This window comes from Heteronotia binoei, chromosome 21, assembly GCF_032191835.1.
Source record: "Heteronotia binoei isolate CCM8104 ecotype False Entrance Well chromosome 21, APGP_CSIRO_Hbin_v1, whole genome shotgun sequence".
In the NCBI taxonomy this organism is placed as follows: domain Eukaryota; kingdom Metazoa; phylum Chordata; class Lepidosauria; order Squamata; family Gekkonidae; genus Heteronotia; species Heteronotia binoei.
The window spans coordinates 64,063,388-64,086,183 of record NC_083243.1 but is presented as its reverse complement, the minus strand read 5'-3'; the positions used below and the strand labels follow the sequence as shown (position 1 = coordinate 64,086,183).

The following is a 22,796-nucleotide window of genomic DNA, read 5'->3' as shown; positions in this document are numbered from 1 at the left end:
TTTAAGGCAGGGGTGTCAAACATGCAGCCCAGGGGCGGAATCAGGCCTCCGGAGGCCCCCGAACAATTGACTCTTGTCTGCTTCCTTTTCCCTCTCTCTTGCTTCCTTCTGCATCTCAGCTTGCTTTGCCAGGCTTGCTCAATCGCATAGGAGTTACAGAGCAAAACCTCAATTTTCTCCATTAGTTGAGGCCCTTCCCCTTCCTGGTCCCCTGGGAAGGGAGGGAAAGTGCCAGAGCTTCCTTTGCCAGTTCCCTGGATTCCATGGGAGAAATACAAAGAAAGCACCTTTAAGATCAACAAGTGCTATTATTTTAAGTTTTTAGTCATGTTTGTCTGTGTCCTTTAAAAAGTTTATATCTCTGCTACCTAATTTTAAATAGGTACATATATGGCCCAGCCCAGCAAGGTCTCATTTAGGTCAGATCCGGCCCTCATAACAAATGAGTTTGACACCCCTGATTTAAGGCCTTGTCATTATCAGATAATAAATAGGATGTGACCCATTACATAAACCCAAGGACTTTTTTGTAGCAGGAATTCCTTTGCATATTAGGCCACATCCCCATGATGTAGTCAATCCTCCTGGAGCTTACACTAGGCCCTGTACTAAGAGACCTGTAAGCTCTTGGAGGATTGGTTACATCAGGGTTCTGTGGCCTAATATGCAAAGGAGTTCCTGCTACAAAAAAAGCCCTGCATAAACTACACACACACAATTTTCTGACAAAATTATCTGACAAAAAAAATACCCTTTGAGTATTCTGAGATAATATCAAAGTTTTCCATTCCAAAGGTAATTTTTTTTAAACTAAGACAACATAGGTTACCATTTTAAACTTTCCTCATCATATTTTTGAGATGTGAAAAATAAAATGTTCTTTATTCTCAAAAAGTTCTACAAAGCAATATCATATTTATTTTAAATAAATTGCTAAAGTCAACTGTAAGATGGACAACTGACCAAAGATTACTGGATCATTGATTTGAATCTGAAATCCTGAAAATTATTCCTGCAATATGACATTATAGATCTAGCTTGATTTCTGTTAGAATTGACATTCTGGAGATGGTACTTCAGCACATTACTTTTCAAAACATCCATATGTGTACACACACACACACACACACAAATTTTCTTCTATCTGACAAAAAAGATACCCTTTGAGTATTCTGAGACAATATCAAAGTTTTCCATTCCAAAGGTAATGTTTTTTTTTTACTAAGACAACATACTTTACCATTTTTAAACTTCTCTCATCATATTTTTGACAGCAGGTTTTCCAATTTTGACAGCTTTTTAAAAGTAATTTTAACAGATGAGTGATTTCTCCTCTAGCAAAGTCAGATTATGTGAAATGTCAATGTAAAAACCATATACTGTGACACATAATCATTTTTAGCTGAATTTACTTATTAATTTTACTTGCTGTAGCTAATAAACTTTAAGTGCTTGGCTAATTGTATTGCTTATTTAAATATTTTAAAGGGATGTATTTTAAAACTGCATTTCTTTTTCTGACTACAAAATTTCTCTGAGGCAGCCATAATTGTCATACATTTATTACAAGCCTAAGAATCAGCATCACAATTGGGAATCTCAATTGAATGAACTGAATCCATGCAAATCTTAAATGTGCATTCCCCACCCCCTTGGAGTAATATTTTAGCAGACCAGTTTTAGAGGGTCAGGGAATCTTTTTTTCATGTAAAAAGGGCTAGTTCAGCAAAATCAAGGGGTAAAATTTTTCCTGCACCCCTTTCCTGCATCACAATGACCCATATAGATCTTCAGTGAGATCTTACTTGGAGTACTGTGTGCATTCTGGTCACTGCTTACAAGGATATAGCAGACCTGGAAAAAAAGTACAAAAGAGGACAGTCAAGGTGATTAGAAGGTTGGAGCACTTTTCATAATAGAGAGGACTGAAGAGTCTGGGATTTTTCTGTTTAAGAAAATGGTGGCTAAGGGAGAACATGATAGAGGCTTGTAAAATTTTGCACAGGGTAGAGAAAGTGGATGGAGGGAATTTGTTCTTCCTCTGCCATAATACCAGAACTCAGGGTGCATTCAGTGAAGCTGATGGAAGCTCAGAACATACATATGGAAATACTTCTTTGCTCAGTAAATAATTAAATCATGGAATTTGCTGCCAGTGGATGTAGATGGTTTTAAATGGCAATTAGACAGAGTCATAGAGGATAGTCCATTAGTGGCTATTAGCCTTAGTAACTAAAAGGAACCTCCACATTCAAAGTTAACAAACCTCTGAATGCTAGCGCAACATCAGGTGAAAGTCTTGGTCTCTGTGCCCTGTTTGTTAGCCCTCCAGAGTTACTGATTGGCTCTTATGTGATACAGGATCTTGGATGTTGATTCAGCAAGACTCTTGTGTTCTTTGGTACTGGTAGGGATGGCAAGCACAGGATCAAGCATGGAAAAAGCATCCCCATGCTGAGGCTCCATTGCCTTGGGCCCTGCAAATGCCTTTTCAATGGAGAAAAAGAGGGAATTATGCCTGTGTGGCTGCAACCTTCTATGTGCAGGAAGAGGTTTTTCCCATTTAGATATACTATCCTCACAGGAATCTGAAGTGGTACAGGTCAGGAACTCTTTCCCACTCAGTTTTACTGTTTGTACAATCCCACAGAATTTCAGCTGAGGAAGGAGGAGTTCTGAAAAAACAACAACCAAAAACTCAAAACCCAAAAGCAAACTGACTTGAAGATCTTCATGAACATATTTGACTATTCATACTGTTCATAAGGCTCCGTTTGAAAATGTAAATGATTAAAAAATACATTTGAAAATGTAAATGATAAAAAATACGTTTGAAAATGGAAAACGATGCTTTCCAATATGCAGTGCAGGAGTTAGTATCCCATATAGTCCTTCAGAAATTTTGGTCCAAAGAAATTTAGTTTGCATCTTTTGGCCCAATGGTATGAGCTGCTGCACTGAATCAGTTGCTCATGCTCTCCCGTGTATTTACTTGGATGGAAAGAATTTGAAACTCAGTATATATGGATCCAACCACAATAACTGTGCCTGTGCTAGCACTCTGGTCTTCTTTGAAATGACACCATTATATTAAGGACTGTTTATGGTACCATAGTGGAAGAGAAGATGACTCAACAGTGTTTGCTGTGTGAGGTAACTTGAATTGCTGTAGGATAAAACATTATCTGAAATTAAATATTCAGGCTGCATGCAAGTGTTTAAATCGGGGCTTTTTTGTAGCAGAAACTCCTTTGCATAGTTGGCCACACAACCCTGATGTAGCCAATCCTCCAAGAGGTTACAGGGCTCTTAGTACAGGGCCTACTGTCAGCTTCAGGAGGATTGGCTACATGAGGGTGTGTGGCCTAATATGCAAAGGAGTTCCTGCTACAAAAAATGCCCTGGTTTAAATTATCAATGACAAACCATGTTGCTGTAAAATGATTTATGTAACAAAACGTAATAGTGCAATTGAGTTACTACTGGAAGCTCAACTAAGAGCAGCACCACCATTCGCAGCTAGCTCTTTGGGACACATTGAAGTTTTCCCCCTAAAGATGATCATAAGTGCTACAATAAAATGTCATCTGCATCATAAACAAGTAGAGACATCACCCTGCCAACAAAATTCTGTATAGTCAAAGCGATGGTATTGTGAGGAAAAACCCCCTTACAGAACATCGTAATCACCAACTTGTTTGCCAAAGTACCTGGAGAAGTAACACACACGTCTGGCCAGAGAGTGTGAGCAAACCTATCCAGGGGTAAAAGGGACTTATGTGGTACAAGCAGCCATAACACTACAAAGGCACTCAAGACTGGTACAAGAGTGCCCACCAGGAGAACGGATGGCTTCCCATCGTTTCCATATGACGTCCATCCTAGCCATGGAGCGGAGGAGACTGCACCACCAGGAGCTATCCAGGCGAATGGTTTTGAAGCACTGACCATGGAATCCACCGTGGAGGGCTAACACCACACGTAGCCATCTTCCTACTAGGCCTGACTCCACTCTAGCGAAGCGGACGGCTCATGTACTCACCAGATGTCACCTGTGCCTGCAAGCAATCTACCCACCCTAGGAGTGGTTAACTGTCCAACCGCCACTGTCTTTGTTTAACAGAACTCAAGACAAAGACGGGTGCCAAGGAGAAGACAGAAGAAGAGGAAGACCATCTTCAACCTGAGCCAAGTTCCTTTGTGTAAACCGGGTGTTACCTAGGCAATGATTTGACTCTCTATTGTCACCCTTTTAGATAAGTGTGATAGTCTTAAGCATCTCCCCACCCAGTAATCTCTACTATTCTTCTCCCCAACTGTCATTTTGGAGCCTCACCCTGGTCCATTTCAACCTGAAAGTTCACTCCAGGTATCCAGGATCCAAGCCAGTCCATTGGTCAGGAATGGGCACCCAATTAGGTGCCACCAATGAACTTTCTATTGGCTCTCGCAGTAGTCCAGCCCTTATGATCACTGCAAAGCCTCCCCTTTTTGTGAGGTCATGCACCAGCTGACCACCTTTCTCCTCCCTCGTACCTCCCATCCCCTAAGGGCTCAAGACAGTCCTTATAATCTGTGGACTAGCTACCCACAGGTGTGCTTCTATCAGTATCCCAATTCCGCTGCATAGATCCATCCCCGATTCCTGATCAGTTTCGGGTCCCTTCTCCCACCTCCTCGCTCGTCGCCATTGGAGCCTTCCTTGAAGACTACGATCGGTAAATATCACCCAGTTTGTCTACCCATTTGTTCCCCTATCTCTCTATCTATTTTTCTTAGGACTGTATGAGTATTTTATCTTGTATGGAAGCCTATATTTTTTTTAATAATTTTTAATTGTTTTACTTAATTAGAGTCCCTAATATTTTTAAGCATTACTTTCTGGACGTGGAATCCTGTATACACAGGTAAAAGATCCTGACTAAGCCAGGTGCCCACCTGACAATTCCCCATCCTCGTTTTGAGGGCATTTTGGCTTACACTATTCCCAGTAGTAATGTATGGCTGTGAGAACTGGACCATAAGGAAGGCTGAGCGCAGAAGAATAGATGCTTTTAGCTGTGGTGCTGGAGAAGAATCTTGAGAGTCCCTTGGACTGCAAGAAGATCCAATCAGTCAGTCCTAAGGGAAATCAACCCAGACTGTTCCCTGAAAAGACAGATGCTGAAGCGGAAGCTCAAATACTTTGACCACCAAATGAGAAGAGGCACTCGCTGGATAAGATCCTGATGCTGGGAAAGACAGAAGGCAAAAGAAGAAGGGGACGGCAAAAGATGAGATGGCTGGACAATGCTACTGATGTAACAAACACAAATTTGAGCAGACTTCGGAGCATGGTGGAAGACAGGAGGGCCTGGCATGACTTTGTCCATGGGATCGCGATGAGTCGGACTTGACTGTGTGACTGAGCAACAAAAATCATAAACAAAGTATCATTAAGAAACACAAGTTTGCTGGTGCTGGTAGAAAAGGGACAGACGAAAGGTATGTAGTGACAACTCAATTCTTTAGGTTCAGACCAGTGTTTTGGACAGTCCTGGGCTGGCCTATCTTGGTCCACTTCATGACTAACTGTGGGCTAGAACAACAAAAAGGAAGCACTGCAGATAGCTTGCTAGTTTTTGATGAAACAATTTGCATAAAAGAAATGTCATTATTAAACTTTGCTTCCGTTTAAAACTGCTGTCTTCTAATTTTGATGTCTGATCTCATTTTTTATTGTCTATCTACAACATATATGTGATAGAAGAGCCTATAGCTCAGTAGTACAGTACATGTCTTTCACAATGACGTCCCAGTTAAAACTGCCAGTCATAGCAGATAGTATTGGATATATGAAGCAACAGGATGACTCAGTATAAAGTAGCTTCTTATATTCCTATGTGGGAAATCCAGCAGTGGCATATTTTGTTTCTTGCCCTCTTTCCAAAAACTGCAGATCCTCTGCTCTGTCTCTTTATGTATGTGTATCTAGATCAGGCAGTGTATGATTTGAAATTTAAAAAATGAGGAAGGGTAGGCTAATCCACTGCTAGGATTTGAGCTAATTTAAGCCTATTGACTAATAGTCAAACCTATTTAGACCTATTGACTATAATGTCTCAGACCCCGTGACTTAATTGTTTTCTTGACCAGGCTGGGAGGCATCAGCATTTCAAGCATAAAGTTGAAGTGTCTTGTTCAGTTTCCATGGAATTGTCATAGATTCTGTCAGGGTCATAATTAGGTTCTCTTCCCCTTTAGCGTGAACTTTATATGGTCAAAGGATTCACAACTGCCTGTGTCAGAACAGATGCACATTCAGATGCTAGTTTCATGAAAACGGAAAGGGCAAAGGTCAACTAAGAGTCGAAACAGTCCACTGCCGTTAGCAGGCATTCTGGCAAAAATGAAAAACTGATACTGACATTCTTTGAAGGCAGCCCTATTGAGCCTGTACCTTAATGTGATGTTGAATTTTCTAAGACAAGATATTAAAGGTAAATAGAACAGGGCTCTGTAAATAACAAATAGTCATATTTAGACTGAATCCTTTTGTCATTGCCTACTTCCCTGCGAGGCAGTGATACAACTGGAATGTTGAGCCATCTGAGAGTGTTTTATCTATTTGCTAAAACAGTTTTACTATTTATGAATGTTTTTACTGTTTATTGTTCACCACCCTGAGCCCTATGTACTCAGGGGAGGGTGGTTTATAAATTCAAATTAGAAATAAAGAAATTAACAAGAATTGGGTTCTTTAATAACATAACTGAAACTAGTTATATGAAGAAATGAACCCAATAAGCAGCATATGCTAATTAGTTATGCTAATGAGTTCCACCACACGAGTCATGCTAATGAGCTCCATCATTTCTCTACAAAATGGCCCCTGGTCCTGACTAATGCTTTCACCATTTTTCTCCAGTCCTGGCTGTCTTCTAGGACTGGAGTTTGGCCAGGAGAAAACATAGTTCAAACAACAGAGCACAACAAAGTAAAGAAGATAAAAATGAGAAGGACTGGAAAAAGAAGAGAGAGTTTGGTATCCTCACTCTCTGTTTGTGGAGCTGAATGTAAGTAGGTGGGTTGGATAGCAGTGAATGGAGCTGGGAAAAGGACAGGAAGTTTCATACCATCTCGCCTCTCCTCCATTTCCAGTTTCATGCACTTTTAGGTAGTAGGTATGCCAAGAAAGGAATAGGAATTAGTTCTTTTGCCTTTTAAAAGTCTGAGTCAGATTCTTTAATATTCAAATTAAAACCAATCATAATTATGAAAACAATCTGATAGTGATTTCCATTAACAAACAAAAATTGTATGCAGCCATGTTGATTCATGGGGGGGGGGGGGATCCAAAAACAATAGTGGTATTTCTGTTACACCCAAACAAAATAGAAATCCCCCTCCAAGGAAAATGGGGAAGACAAGCAATCAATTATCCAAGAACTCTTTATCGCATTGGATTGGGGGAGCAGGAAGGGGGGTGGAATATGCTGTAGGGTAAACTGGCAGAGACCAAAAGTCTGCAGTTTTTAGTTTTCTTAAAATTGATATCAGGAGGTGTTACATACTTAATTAGATTACATGGTGCCGGGTGCAAATTAGATTTCAAGATGCTTCCAAGTCTCCTAGGATTAAGAAGCAAAAATGGAACCTCTGTTTTTTAAAATATAAAAACCTGCATTTCCTCAGCACCCTTGCTACCAACACTGTTTGGAACACACATGTACCCCCTGTAAGGCTGACAGAAGTAGAAAAAAAGTGTTTGTTCTTGTATTAAAGAAACTGGAGAATAGATGATGCACAATGTAGCAAGTCAACACAAATGAAACTCAATAGCATTTCCTAGTGCTGATAAGCCCCCATAAGCAAAGTCCTATGATAATGTCCTTCTCCTCCAGTAGTAGATTTCTTTATGTGAACATCTAATTGCAGTATTTTCCATGGGGAAAAATCCAAAGCCAATAATATAATAATTCCTTTTTATCAGAGCCAACCAAAATATGACAAAATAGTGAGCACATACATTCAAATTTCCCAGAATTCCATTGGTTTAAATGGGAACATGTTCCAGGTACAACTCCCTCCCATCGCCATGTGTGTGTGTGTGTAAGCTCTTGTATGTGTGTGTCTGTATCTGTGAGTATGGGTATGTATGTATGCATGCATGTGTGCATGTTGAAAACATTTCTACACCATCTTTCTTCACAATTCAGGGTCTCCAAGGCAGCAAACATTAAAACAAAACATCAAAATATCACAACATTTGAGACATTAAAAAGCATTTAAAATACATAAATGTGTGTATGTAAAGTGACATCAAATTGCTTTTGATTTTTGGCAACCCTATGAATTAATGTTTCCAAAATGTCCTATTGTTAGCTGCCTTGCTCAGGTAATCTGAAGAATCTTTGAAGAATTGACTCCTTTATTGAGTCAATTCACTCATATTGGGTCTTCCTCTTTCCAGCTGCCTTGAACTTTTCCTGGTATTATTGTCTTTACCAGTGAGTTTGTCTTCTCAGAATGTGCCCACAGTACAATAGCCTCAGTTTAGGCATTTTAGCTTCTAGGGAGAGTTCAGGCTTGATTTGATCTGGAAGCTATTTATTTGTCATTTTGGAGGTCCACAGTATTCATAAAACTCTCCTCCAATACCACATTTCAAATAAATTTACTGTCTTTTTCTCAATTTTCTTCACTGTCCAGCTTTCATACTCATATATATTAATGGGGAATAACATGGCATGAATTAACTTGATCTTGGTCACCAGCAACACGTCCTTACTCTTAGAAAACTTCTAACTCCTTCGTGGCTGCCCTTCCCAATCTCAATCTCAATCGCCTTCTGATTTCTTGGGTGTAGTATCCCTTTTGGTTGAAGATAAAGCAAAGGAATAGAAAATCATGAACATTTTCAATTTCTTCATTGTCAACCTTGAAGTTGTATAATTCCCCAGCAAGTACTTTTGTCGTCTTGATGTCCAGCTGTAATCCTGCTTTGGCACTTTCTACTTTAACCTTCACCAGCAGTTGTTTCAAGTCTTCACATATTTTGCCAGTAATGTGGTGTCATCTGCATATCTCAAATTGTAATGTTCCTTCTACCAGTTTTCACTCCACCTTCAGGCTCACCACAGCCATCAATGAGATCACTCCCAGGTGCCCTGTACACCTCCGTTCAAAGCTGGCACCCTGGTACACTCCAGGGCTAAGGCTGATGAAACAGAGGCTCAGACGGCTAGAGAGGCAGTGGCGACAAGCCCGTAATGAAGTGACAAGAACAGCTTATAGGTCAAAAATGAGAACTTATGACGTGACAGAAGGCCACTAAGAAAGTCTATTTTACGGCCATGTTTGCATCTGTTAACTCACACCCTGTCATGAGCCCTGACGAGGAGGAGCTGGAAGGGTTAACAGACCTGGAAGAGTTACCAGCCAGTTCCTCAGCTGAACAAACAGCAGCTGACCCATCAATCACTCTCCAAACACCAGTGTCAGCTGTTGACGAACAATCTCCTCCAAGCTCTCCTCCTCCCATCTCAAGAGTTCAAAGCAAGCTCCAGAAAGAACTTTCAGAGTGAAGACATGAGGCACGCCGATGCTTCAGATCTCTCAGCCCTGAGTTCTAGCAGAGTCACTGCCACCCAGGGAGCAGGCTGATTGAGACTCTCATATAGCTCCCACTCAGGACCTAGTAACCTTGTGGAAGCAACAAGTCTATTCTCTGGCTTGCATCCACACTCCTTCCTGATTCCTGATCCTGACCTGCTTTGCATCCTGATCTTTTGGCTTTTGGACATTGACTTCTGATTCCGGTTTGTGATTCTGCATTGGTGACTTGGCTCCTGCTTGACTTCCTGGACTTTGACCTTGGACTGGCTTTGGACTCCTGCCTGCCTGCACACTGAGAACGTGAAAGATTGCTTCCACCTATACACCCACTCCATAAGATGAATGAGGAGGCAAGCGGAGGCTCTGGGCAGCTAGCAGCCTTGCTTACTCAGGTACAGCACCTCACTCAAATGGTGGTTCACCTGCAACAACAGCAAAAAGCCACTGTTGCTGCCCCACCCAAATGCTCGGTGCTTCCCCCAGAGAAGTTCATTGGGAAGGTGGAGGAGTTTCCTGCATTCCTGGCACAGTGCAAACTGTATATTGAATTACATGCCAGAGACTTCCCCAATGACAAGACCAAAGTATGCTTCATTGTCAGCCTCTTAAAGGGGCAGGCAGCTAAATGGGCTACACCCTTGCTTCTAGCCCCATTGCCCCTGCTGACTGACTACCAGGGCTTTCTGGATCATATGGCAGTAGCCTTTGCTAACCCCCAGCAAGCAGCCACCACCAATCGGAAGATCTGGACCGTGAAGCAGGGTAGGAACTTGGTTTCGCAGTACTCCACCGAGTTCAAACTTTTGGCCCAAGACCTGGCCTGGAATGAGGCTGCCCTCATGGACATGGATGGGCTGGCTGATGAAGTCCTTGATGAGCTGGCATGAGTAGACCAACTGGACACACTGCAAGGCCTAATCACACTGCGTCTCCACCTCGATGGCCACCTGGAAAGCCACCGCCAAGCACAAAGCAGCGCTTGTCCCTCTCAGCTGCCCCGCCGCCTAGCGATGGTGACAACCTTGATGCACACCAGTCCCGAGACTGACGACCCCGAGCCCATGCAACTTGGTGCTGCACGGCCGCAGCTCATCCCCGAGGAAAAAGCACAGTGCTGCTCACAGAATCTCTGCCTGTACTGTGGAGGGATGGGGCACTTCTCCTCCGGCTGCCCTGCCAAGCGCACCCAGCCCAGTATCATGCCACTGCCGCCAATAAAAGACCAGCCTCAAGTCTGAGTGGACCCCCTGACTCGGGGCACCTAGCCGGGTCCCCTGAACCCTACGTTACTGGCCAGGGCCCGTTCCTCGTACGGGTCATATTCGGCTTGCCGGATGGGCGCTGGCTGTTCGTCTACGCCATGGTTGACTCCAGGGCTGCTCGCTGCTTCGTCGACATGACCTTTGTGAAGCAACACCAGATCCTGGTGCAGGACAAAGACACCCTGACCAAAGCCACTGACGGGCACCTCCTCTACTCTGGTCCAGTGACCCAGGAGACCCACCTGGTCATGCTCCGGATCCAACACCATCACAAGCAAGTACAATTTGATGTTGCTCGAATGCCCCACTTCCCCCTCATTCTGGGACTCTCCTGGCTCGTAAAGAACAACCCCCTTGTGGACTGGGCACAGTGAAAGCTGAGCTTCAAGGACCCTTGTCCTCACCAGGCCCATTTAGCCACCCTGGCCACCGTTGCCTTGGCTGCTGGTCCTCTACTTCCCCCAGCCTACACAGACTTTACCAATGTCTTTCAGGAAAAGGGGACTGACCAGCTCCCCCCGCACTGGCCTTATGACTGCGCCATCAATTTGGTACCAGGAGCACTCCTGCCTATGGGGTGGCTCTAACCCATGTCTGAACTAGAGTTAGCAACCCTGCGGGACTTCCTTGACAAAAATCTGGAACGGGATTTCATCCGGTTATCCACGTCCTCGCTGTCTGCTCCTGTTCTCTTTGTCAAGGAGAAAGGCGATGAGCTCCAGCCCTGCAATGACTACCGGGCCCTGAACAAAATCACTGTCCGGGACCGCTACCCTTTGCCACTGGTTCCAAAACTACTGGATTGCCTTAAGGGGGCCCAGGTCTATACCAAGCTGGACCTCCAGGGCATGTACAACTTGGTGCAGATCTGTGCAGGAGACGAATGGAAGACGGCTTTCGGGACCTGCTATGGCCAGTACAAGTATCTCGTGATGCCCTTTGGCCTGACCAACACCCCTGCTGTCTTCCAAAGGTTGATGAACGACATCTTCCGCAACCTGCTCAACCGCTTTGTGATCCTTTATTTAGATGACATTTTAATTTGTTCCCAAAGCCCTGCCCAGCATGCAGGGCATGTCCGCCAGGTCCTGCAATGCCTGCGCGAGCATGGTTTCTACGCCAAGCTAGAGAAGTGTGCCTTTGACTTAACAGCAGTTGAGTTCCTTGGCCACATCATCTCACCCCATGGGACTCAGATGGACCCGAACAAAGTCAAGGCGGTCCTGACCTGGCAGAACCACAAGGATGTACAGAGGTTCCTTGGCTTTTCCAATTATTACCACCAGTTCATCCCTGCCTATGCTGACATAACCATGTCTCTGACCCAGCTCCTCTTGCCCAAAAAGCCATTTCACTGGACTCCAGAGGCAGACCATGCCTTCACCACCCTGAAAACCTGCTTCACCACCGAGCCACTCCTGTGTTTCCCAGACCCGCAGCTTCCTTTCACAGTAGAGACTGATGCCTCCAACATGGCCCTCGGCGCAGTGCCATGCCTGTGGGAGGACCCCTCCCAGCCACTACAACCCTGCGCATACTACTCATAGCAGCTGACGCCCGCAGAGCGCAACTGCACCATCTGGCCATTAAGATCGCCTTTGAGGTTTGGAGGCATCACCTTGAAGGGGCTCGCCACCCTGTTCAGGTCCTGACTGACCATAGGAACCTGGAGCATGTACAGACTGCTCGACACCTTACCCAGCGTCAGATCTGGTGGTCCCCCTTCTTTTCCCGGTTTGACTTCTGGATCACCTACATCCCGCAGAACCAGAACTGGAAAGCGGATGCCATCTCCCAAGAACCGGAGTATGCTGTGCCTCTAACGGAGGAGACCCCAACTGGGCTCATCCTTGCACCCTTGGTCTTCGCTGCCACCACGATTTACCCGATTTTGGCTGCAGACATCCAGGCCAGCCAGGCCCAAGACCCCTGGGCTCAGCAACACCTCCTGGAAGTACAAGATGGCCCGGCCAGGGACCTCTCTACCCACTAAGGTCTCTTCCTGCACTGTGGGTGCCTATATGAACCTCCAGGACCCCTCTGGGCTGACGTGCTCCACCTGACCCACGACTCCCCTCCTGTGAGGCACTTCCTGCACTGTGGGTGCCTATATGAATCTCCAGGACCCCTCTGGGCCGACATGCTCCACCTGACCCACAACTCCCCTCCTGCGAGGCACTTCGGCCAACACAAGACCCTGCACCTGATCACACAAGAGTTCTGGTGGTCTTGCGTTCGTGTCGATGTGGCCCGCTATGTCGGTTCCTGTGAGGTCTGCTGGCAGGCCAAGGATGTACTGGCCAAGCTCCCAGGGCTTTTACATCCCCTACCCACTCCTGCAGGACCCTGGGACACCATCTCCCTGGACTTTATACCGAGATCCCCAGGTCCAAGGGGCACACTTGCATCCTGGTGATAGTGGACCTCTTCACCAAGATGGCTCACTTTGTTCCATGTCCCAAGCCACCCATGGTGCCTGAAACAGCCCAGCTCTACCTCCAGCACGTCTTTCGCTTGCACGGGCTCCCGGAACACTTGATCTCAGACCGAGGCCCCCAGTTCACCATCCGATTCTGGCAAGCTCTGCACTCCAGCTTAGGCACCCAGGTGCATTTGTCCTCAGTGTACCATCCCCAAATGGATGGGCAGATGGAACGCACCAATGCCACGTTGGAACAATACCTGCGTTGTTACACCAGCTACCAGCAGGATGACTGGGCCGCCTTTGTACCCCTGGCTGAGTTTGCCTACAACAATGCCATACATGTGTCCATGCAACATCCCCATTTGCAGTCACCTATGGGTACCGCCCTCACTTCTTCCCCGCAGTCCTGCCCCCCACAGCAATCCCTGCTGCTGATGCACACCTGCAGGAACTTTGGGCTCTCCAGGACTTGCTCCAAGAGCAGCTCCAACAGGCTAAAGAGGTCTACAAGACAGCTGCTGACTGAAAGTGACAGGTGGGGCCCTCACTGAAGTACAGGGGATCACGTCTGGCTCTCTACCTGTTACCTGCATCGGCCTGGCCGGTCTTGCAAGCTGGACCCTTGCTTCGCGGGGCCTTATCTGATCATGGACCAAATCAACCCTGTTGCTTTCCAGCTACAGCTACCGGCCACCCTCTGCATCCACCCGATCTTCCACCGGTCCCTCCTTGTTTCTGCTACACCACTGGATCCCATCCAACCACCACCTCCAGTGCCGCTGCCTCCTGTCCTGGTCGATGACAAGGAGAATACGAGGTCCACCAGCCCCTGGACTCCTGAATCCACTGCGAGGACATCCAGTACCTCATGGACTGGGAAGGCTATGGCCCCGAGGACCGTTCATGGGAACCCTCAGACAACCTACACGCCCTTGACCTTGTGCAGCAGTTCCACACGGCCTACTCTGACCAGCCTGGCCCATCTGTGGGGGGGGGGTCCTGAGGGGGGGGATAGTGTGAAGAGCCCTGACGAGGAGGAGCTGGAAGGGTTAACAGACCTGGAAGAGTTACCAGCCAGTTCCTCAGCTGAACAAAAAGCAGCTGGCCCATAAATCACTCTCCAGACACCAGTGTCAGCTGTTGACGAACAATCTCCTCCAAGCTCTCCTCCTCCCATCTCAAGAGCTCAAAGCAGGCTCCGGAAAGAACTTTCAGAGTGAAGACATGAGGCACGCCGATGCTTCAGATCTCTCAGCCCTGAGTTCTAGCAGAGTCACTGCCACCCAGGGAGCAGGCTGATTGAGACTCCCATATAACTCCCACCCAGGACCTGGTAAACTTGTGGAAGCAACAAGTCTATTTTCTGGCTTGCATCCATGCTCCTTCCTGATCCTGACCTGCTTGATTTCCTTGACACCCTGACCTTTTGGCTTTTGGATATTGACTTCTGATTCCAGTTTGTGATCTGCATTGGTGACTTGGCTCCTGCTTGACTTCCTGGGCTTTGACCTGGTCTGGCTTTGGACTCCTGTCTGCCTGCACCCTGAGAATGTGACACACCCAGCACAATTGTTTAGCACAATTCAGTCTTTAACTACCCTACCATAGGGTAAACCAAATGCTAGGGAATTGGACATTGAGTGTGAGGCCTTTGTGAGCTTTTTTGCAGATAAGGTCTTGTCACTCCACTGCGATCTCCTTGCCACAATTGAAACAGTAAATGAACTCAAGGCTCCATGCACGCCTTCTAGTCAGATTTTGGATTACTTCACTCCACTCAGCCTGGAGGAAGTTGACAGAAAGTTCTCTACTGTGCGCTTACCTGTAGTCTGGACCCATACCCATCTTGGCTAATTAAAGCTGGCTGAGAAGAGCTACGGGCTCCTCTGAGGGAAATTGTCAACAGGTCCCTTCTTGAAGGAACCTTCCCCATGCCTCTTAAAAAGGCAGTGGTCCATTCCCTTCTAAAGAAACCATCATTAGATTCGGCTGTATTGGCAAACTATCAGCTGGTATCAAACTTGCCATTTTTGGGCAAGATTATTGAAAGGGCAGTAGCAGTGAAGTTACAGAACCTTCTGGATGACGCTTCTGTGCTTAACCCTTTTCAATCCATCTTCTGACTGGATCATGGGATAGAGTTGGTCTTGGTCACCCTCACAGATAACCTCCAGAGGTATCTGGATAGAGGCAGTTTGGCAGTACTTATGTTATTAGACCTGTCAGCCGCGTTTGACATGGTCAATCATCAGTTACTGACCTGCCGCTTTGCCAACACTGGGATTCAGGGGTTGGCCTTACAATGGCTCTCCTCCTTTCTCCAGGGTTGGGGACAGAGGGTGGCGATGGGGAGGAACTATCCTGACAGCACCCACTTACATGTGGTGTGCCACAGGGGGCATTTTTCTCTCCAATGTTATTTAACATCTACATATGCCCCCTTGTCCAGATTGCCCTGAGATTTGGGCTGGGTTGCCATCAGTACACAGATGACTCCCAGCGTTATCTGTTGATGGGTAGCCAGCCCGACTCCTCCCTGGAAGACTTTACAAGCCTCAGACTGGCTCAGACTGAGTCGACTGAAATATCTGATGAAGACGGAGGTCCTGTATCTAAGTCGTTGCGGTCCAGGACCAGAGGTCTTTCTACTGACCTTCAATGGATCGCAACTCACTCTGGTGCCTAAGGTTAAAAGCTTGGGGATGCTTCTGGATCCCTCCCTAACAATGGAGGCCCAGGTAGCAGCCACTGCTAAATCAGCCTTCTATCATCTTCGGCTGATAAGGCAGTTAATCCCCTTTCTTGAATGTGACAACTTGGTGACAGTGACCCATGCTACGGTCATCTTGAGATTGAATTACTGTAATGCCCTCTACACGGGGCTTCTCTTGTCCCAAATCTGGAAAGTTCAACTAGTGCAGAATGCTGAAGCCAGGTGGGTAATGGGGCTTCCTTCATGGGAACGCATTCAACCTGTGCTGAAAATGCTGCACTGGCTACCTATTGCTTACTGGATTCGCTTCAAAGTGCTGGTTACCACCTTTAAAGCCCTATATGGTCAGGGACCTGCATACCTTAGAGACGGCCTTTCCCCACATGTACCCCAGACAGCACTTTGGTCAGGGTCACAAAACTGCTCTCGATCCCCAGCATCAAAGAGGCCAGGTTCAAAATGACCACAGCCAGGCCCTTCTCTGTTGTGGCCCCTTGCTGGTGGAATGAGCTTCTGGGAGAGGTTATGGTCCTGTGAGAGCTTTCACATTTCTGCAGGGCCTGGAAAATGGTGCTCTTCCGCCAGGCATTTTTGAATTAAAATCCACAACAACAGAACCCCCCCCCCCAGATATTAAACCATCTGGCCCACACACAACCCCCCCCCCCACAGAAACACTATTTGGCCCACCTCGAACACTCTACTGGGACCTGGGACCTTTTTCTTAATCTCTCTCGCTCGGCTTGGCTTCGCGAACGAAGATTTAAGAAGGGTGCAATAGTCCACGTCTGCTGCAGGCTCGCTGGTGGCTGACAAGACCAATGCGGGACAGGCAGGTCTGGCCACAGTGGCTGCAGGGAAAAGTCTGATTTAGGGTTGGTGCTGTAGCAGTGCGATTCTTCCTCAATCTCCTTTTGTCCTCAAGACCAGCTATGCGTGCGTTCTCAAAGGAAGAGACAGCCTGGTGGATGGTGTGCCTCCATGCTTTGCGATCTGAGGCTAGGTCAGACCACTGGTGATGGTTGATGCGACAGGTGCCAAGGGATTTCTTCAAGGAGTCCTTGTACCTCTTCTTTGGTGCCCCTCTATTTCGATGGCCGGTAGAGAGTTTGCCATACAGGGCAATCTTGGGAAGGCGGTGGTTTTCCATCCTAGAAATATGCCCTGCCCAGCGCAGCTGCGTCTTCAGCAGCAGTGCCTCGATGCTGGTAACCTCCGCCCGCTTGAGGACTTCAGTGTTGGTCACAAAGTCACTCCAGTGGATGTTGAGGATGGTGCGAAGGCAGCGCTGATGAAAGCGCTCAAGGAGTCGCAGGTGATGGCGGTATAAAACCCACGATTCGGAGCCGTAGATGAGGGTTGTCATCACAACCGCTTTGTAAACATTGATCTTTGTGCCTTTTTTTAAGATGCTTGTTGCTCCACACTCTTTTGTGCAGTCGGCCAAATGCACGGTTTGCCTTTGCCAGCCTGTTGTCAATCTCCTTGTCGATCTTGGCATCTGAGGAGATGATGCACCCCAGGTAGCTGAACTGCTGGACTGTCTTCAGAACTGATTCACCCACAGTGATGCAGGGAGGGTGATAATCTTCCTGGGGCGCAGGCTGGTGGAGAACTTCTGTCTTCTTCAGACTAACTACTAGGCCGAATAGTTTGGCAGCCTCTGCAAAGCAGGACGTCATATGCTGCAGAGCTGATACCGAGTGGGAGACGAGTGCAGCATCATCAGCAAACAGTAGCTCTCGGATGAGTTTTTCCATTGTCTTGGAGTGGGCCTTTAGTCGCCTCAGGTTGAACAGGCTGCCATCGGTGCGATAGCGGATGTAGACACCATCGTCATCATCTAGATCTACTGCGGCTCTTTGAAGCATCATGCTAAAGAAGATCGTAAAGAGAGTTGGCGCGAGAATGCAGCCTTGCTTTACGCCTGTGCCTATTGGGAAGGGCTCCGAGAGGTCGTTGCAGTGTCTGACTTGGCCTTGCTGGTCTTCGTGTAGCTGGATGATCATGCTGAGGAACCTTGGGGGACATCCTAAGCGTTCCAAGATTTTCCACAGGCCTTTCCTGCTAACGGTATCGAAAGCTTTGGTAAGGTCAACAAAAGTCACGTACAGAGCCTTGTTCTGTTCCCTGCATTTCTCTTGGAGCTGCCTGAGAACAAATACCATGTCAGTGGTGCTCCTGTTAGCTCTGAAGCCGCACTGGCTCTCTGGGAGGAGTTCTTCTGCAATGGTGGGCACCAGTCTGTTCAGGAGTATTCTGGCAAGGATTTTGCCTGCGATGGAGAGCAGGGTTATCCCCCGGTAGTTGGAGCAGTCTGACTTTTCCCCTTTGTTCTTGTATAGGGTGATGATGATTGCATCGCGAAAGTCCTGTGGTAATTTGCCTTGTTCCCAGCAGGTGACAAGTACTTTGTGAAGTGAGCTATGTAGTACTGTGCCCCCATGCTTCCAGATCTCTGGTGGAATTCCATCAACTCCTGCTGCCTTGCCACTTTTCAGTTGCTTAATGGCTTTAACAGTCTCTTCTAGGGTGGGGATCACATCCAACTCTGTTTTCACTGGTTGAAGTGGGGTGAGGTGGATTGCTGAATCTTGAACTACGCGGTTGGCACTGAAGAGAACCTGAAAATACTCTGACCACCGGTTCAGTATGGATGCCTTGTCCGTGAGGAGCACTTGGCCGTCTGCACTACGCAAGGGACTCTGAACCTGATATGATGGACCATATACTGCCTTCAGGGCTTCGTAGAACCCTCTTAAATCACCAGTGTCTGCACACAGCTGGGTTCTCTCTGCAAGCTTGGTCCACCAATCATTCTGAATGTCTCGAAGCTTGCGCTGGAGGTTGCTACATGCAGCGCGAAAGGTTGCTTTTTTCCCAGGACAGGAGGGCTGAGCAAGATGTGCTTGGTAGGCAGATCTCTTTTTCGCCAGTAAACCTTGGATCTCTTGATTGTCCTCATCAAACCAGTCCTTGTTCTTCCTTGTGAAGAACCCAAGGACTTCTTCAGAGATCTGCAGGACGGTAGTTTTTAGGTGTTCCCAGAGTGCTTCTGGAGAAGGGTCTGTGGGGCAACTGGGGTCCTCAATTCTTGACTGGAGTTTTGCCTGGAAGGCAGCTTTAACTTCGGCTGACTGGAGACTGCCAACCTGAAACTTCCTCCGAGGGATACCTCCTCTCCTGGGTGTGGGTTTAAAGTGAAGACGGAGATTGCAGCGTACAAGACGATGATCCGTATGACATTCTGCATTGGGCATTACTCGGGTGTGTAAGACATCTCAAAGGTCTCTCTGGCGCACCAGAATGTAGTCGATAAGGTGCCAGTGCTTGGACCGTGGGTGCATCCAGGTTGTCTTCAGACTGTTCTTCTGCTGGAAGATAGTGTTGGTGATGGTGAGCTGGTGCTCCATGCAGAATTCTAGCAGGAGGCGCCCGTTGTCATTGCAGTTGCCAATGCCGTGTTTGCCAAGTACTCCTTTCCAGGCTTCCGAGTCTTTACCTACTCTGGCATTGAAGTCGCCAAGGATGATCACCTTGTCCTCTGTAGGGGTATTCCGTACGAGGTTGCGTAGATCAGCATAGAACTTGTTCTTTTCTGCAGGATCTGCTTGAAGGGTTGGGGCATACACACTGAAGAGTGCTGCATGCTGCTTGTTTTGAAGTGGGAGGTGCATGGACATGATGCGATCTGAGTGACCTGTTGGCAGGTTTTCGAGTTTGGAGGCAATGGAGTTCCTGACCATGAAGCCAACGCCAGAAAGGCGGCTCTCAGCGTTTGACTTACCCGACCAGTAGAGGGTATAGCCAGCACCGTGTTCTTGAAGACTACCTTCCTCAGGGAAACGGACCTCACTGAGAGCTGCTATGTCGATATTCAACCTGAGAAGTTCGTGGGCAACTAGAGCAGAGCGTCGTTCAGGGCGACCACTGTCTACTGTGTCAAGCATGGTTCTGATGTTCCAACACGCAAGCTTTAGTCTTTGCACACTTTGTGAGGCAGGTGCATGCCTTTTCTTTGTTGTTATTTTTTGACCGCAAGTAAGGATGCCCGTTGACCGTGGCTAGCCAACTGGGGTGGGGGAGACGAGCTTTGTTTAGGCCACCTTTTCTAGGCCCCTCTCCGTGTGGAGCAAGCAGTGCTGTCCCTAGATAAGGCTGCTTGGTCGTTCAGGGTGCTGCCGAAAAATGCTTTCGTCTCCGGGTTAGCATCAGGCGACCAATACCCTGAACCTCCTACATGCAGGATCGGGACTGCGGCTTCCAGTGGCACCTTCCACCTGCCATTTCACCCCTAGCCCATCGCTGCAGGACTTGATGTGTTGTGGGTTGTGTATGTGGATATGCCCCTCAGGCCTGCGCAGAGGAATTTTTTAGGTGAAGCGCAGTGTGCGCGGTACTGGCTCCACCCTTTCACCTGGGGGTCATCTGCCATGGCCCAGTAAGCCGGGACGCCGGCAGCGAGTCCTCCAGGTGGTAGGTGTTACATTAACGAGCTCTATCTGCCCGGGTTTGATGTTAGAGTTTTCCTTCTCTTAGGCTGGCGAGGTTGGTGGGCCCAGCCTGCCCATCCGGTTATACCGCCGGACAATTCGGTCGCACCATGATGTAGCAAACTCTGTGAAAAACGGGGGGGGGGACCAGTGAGAAGGTGTTGCTACGGATGCAGTAATGCAGAAGAGGCCATTGCAGTGACCATCTGCCAGGCATAGCCAGACAGTGACCACGCGGCGTTCACTACACCGGGAGAGGAGAGGCTATGTATTGCGCATACACTTTCCCTGGGGGGGTAGGATACCCAGAGGGAGCCCACACACCCCCTTTTTTCTTAATAGGAATAAGAGTAATAGCTAAATAATAAAACTTAACATCGACTGAATTGGCAGCTGCCCGCCATTACTAATTCATCAATATATTCCACTGTTAGATCAAATTAGCATCTGACATTGTTTTATGATATTGTTATATGCTTTTATCTATGATGTACTTTATATTTTTATGTTATGGTTTACTAATAGTGGTTTTTATGACTTTGAATGTGAGCCACCCTGAGCCTGCAGCAGGGAGGGTGGGTGGGTATAAGTCGAATAAATAAATAAATAAATAAATAAATAAATCTCAATCTAATCCAGTTTTCATTTTGATATGTTCTGCTCATAGACTGAAAAGATAGAGAGATAAAAGACATTCTTGTCTGACACCTTTGCCAATGGGAAACCATTCTGTTTCTCCATATTCTGTCCTACAGTGGCCTGTAGTCCAGAGTATAGCTTGTGCATCAAAACAATTAGATCAGGGGTGTCGAACTCATTGAGTGTGAGCTTTTGTACAGAAGTTGCTTCACGTACTAGTCAAGAACATGTGAAGGCATCATGACACAAACTGAGGGCTATGAGCTTATCTACAAAACTATAATTTTCCCCAGAAAAATGACTACAACTAAAAAAAAAAAATACAACTTCCCCCAAAAAAACAACTACAAGAAAGAGAGACAGCCATGTGCAGTGGTGGTCAGTGTCAGCCTACTATCTGTGAAGTCTAAAATCAAGATCCCCAATCAAAGGAAAATGTGAAAGAAAAAAATAAGGAAAATTTGCTGGGTAAACCTGGGGTGGAACACACTCTCAGCCTAATGCTGATATTTCTCTTCTAAATAGTTCACATGCTTTCCTATTGAGAAAGACTGGAGGGCATGAGTACAGTGAAAAAGAGGAGGGGAACCCAGTTACAAGCCCAAGAAAACTCTCTTTCTCTGTGTAGCAAGGCAAAAAGCTCATACTTTCACTAAAACGTTGCTAGTCTTAAAAGCACTTTTTGTAGCTCTCATGATGGGCAAAGGAAGCTCTGGCTCTTTATTTCCTTCCCCAGGGCAAGAGGAGGGGGAGGAGCCTCAGCCATTCATTAGAAGGAAGAGAGGCTTGTCTCAGTAGCTCTGCAGAGTGATTAATTGAGCCTGGCAAACGTAATCAAACAGCAGAGCTATAGAGCCAAGCTCCCTCATTGGCTGAGGCTGCTCCTCCCTCCTCCTCCCTTTGGGAAAAGGGAGGGGGGAGAGGGAAAGACTGCTTTGTTGCTCTGGCTTATCTGGGGAGAAACACAAAATGGCGACCAAAAAAAGCAGACAAGGAAAAATGAAGCAGATGACAGCCAGTTGCTGGAGGGCCTGATTAGAGCCCTCTGTGGGCCTGATCTGGCCCACGGGCCAGATGTTTGAATTAGATGCTGTGACACACCCATTTTCTTTAACACCAAACATAGCTTTTCATGATCCACACAGTCAAAAGCTGAAAACTCACAAACACACACATTTAAAACAATTAAATAAGACATAAACACCTAAAAATGCACAAAACGGAGGAGGGCTAATGAGAGTTAGTGAGGGAACACGAAACAAAACAAAGGAAGTCTTTACCCAGAGACAAGACAATAGTAGAGGAAGATAGATAACTCTCCCTCAGGAGGGAGTCCCATGGTTTTGGCACCATAACTAAAAAGGTCTTTTCTGGGGTTTCCACTGTTTTAGTCTGAGATGCTGGAGGCACCTGAAGCAGGGCCTTTGTAGATGATATGATGACTGGCTCACCAGCTGAAGCTAATGGAAGGTGTACCTGGCCTCTGTTGCCACTTGTTTATCCAACAAGAGGCCTGTGTCCAGCACTTGCTCCTTTAAGGGGAGTGTAACCCCATCTAGACAAAGACATATGTCTATTTCTGGGTCAGACCTCCTTCCTCCTAGTAGCACCTCTGTTTTATCAGGGTTAAATTTCATATTGCAAGAAAATCAACATGAATATCCTAA

General features: G+C 46.8%; 1 pseudogene; it reads left to right on the top strand.

The window, feature by feature from the left end:
- The first annotated feature begins 11,449 nt into the window (after positions 1-11,449).
- The window catches only part of LOC132589583 (cytochrome b-like), a 36,601-nt pseudogene continuing 25,254 nt past the window's right edge, over positions 11,450-22,796 (top strand).